Genomic DNA, 1,073 nt, shown 5'->3' with positions numbered 1-1,073 from the left:
AAAACCAACTTTAAGAACCATTTGTTTAGTCATTTCACTATACTTTCAACAAACACTTATTGAGTTTCCGGTATTGGGCTTGATGACAGGCTGATGAAGAAAATGATAGCACTGATAACAACGAAGAAATTTGAGAAGGGGAGACCATTTGCAACTAATGTTGGTAGCACGAAGTTTTATTTAAGTCTTTTTGACCAGTTTTAGACTTGCTTGGAGAAGTTTTAGACCTGTCTAAATATCTCTAGGCTTGACATCTGAATGATTTTTTGCTTATTGGACTTATTTTATGACTTGTAAAATTCACCACTTTGAGAGTAAGCATCCTAAACATAAAACGAAATTAATACCACATGCCTTACAGAGTACTGATGTGGGGGAAAACAAGTACATACCTATATATATGAAGGTGCTTTGTCAACTGCTGAGTTACACAAATGAAATACATTGCTATTGAGACACTTAACTGGAAATATCCAGAGGCCATTCATGGACATGAAACTTGAAGAGATGGCACTGTACATTTATAAATTTCAGTCGTAAAACAAAAGTATTTGAATAGAAATCTTATTTCCCCTGTCCCCTGCATCGGCAGGTGGACTCTCAACCACTGCGCCACCAGGGAAGCCCGAGAGGAGTGATATCTTAATGAATGCTTCCTGGCTTCTGATGCCTCAGACTTAGAATAACAGTATCCCTGGAAAAAGACAAAGGGGCAGTATGGAACTTGAAGACAAGAAGACTTTACTTCTAGGTCTGTATTAGTCTGCTCTGGCTGCCATAAAAAAACAAAAACAAACAGAAAAAACACACAGGGTGGGTATCTTAAACAACAGAAATGGATTTTCTCAGTTTTGGAGGGTAGAGTCCAAGATCAAGGTACCATCAGTGTTTGTTGGTTTCTGGTGAGACCTATGTTCCTACCTTGTAGACAGCCACCTTCCTGTTGTTTACTCAGAAAGAGAAAGATCTCTGGTGTCTCTTTCTCATAAGGACACCAGTCCTATTGGATTAGGGCCCCTCTTACAACCTCGTTTTAACCCTCATTACCTCTCTTAAGGACACATGGGGGGGGG

General features: G+C 39.4%; 1 long non-coding RNA gene across 1 annotated transcript in view; it reads right to left on the bottom strand.

The window, feature by feature from the left end:
• Positions 1-1,073, bottom strand: part of LOC114901266 — a 73,321-nt gene that overhangs the window by 3,294 nt on the left and 68,954 nt on the right. The gene's annotated exons all lie outside the window — the stretch shown is intronic.

This window comes from Monodon monoceros, unplaced genomic scaffold, assembly GCF_005190385.1.
Source record: "Monodon monoceros isolate NGI ecotype Baffin Bay Population unplaced genomic scaffold, NGI_Narwhal_1 Super_Scaffold_2, whole genome shotgun sequence".
Taxonomy (NCBI): domain Eukaryota; kingdom Metazoa; phylum Chordata; class Mammalia; order Artiodactyla; family Monodontidae; genus Monodon; species Monodon monoceros.
The sequence above is the reverse complement of the archived record's forward strand: the minus strand, read 5'-3'. Positions and strand labels throughout refer to the sequence as shown.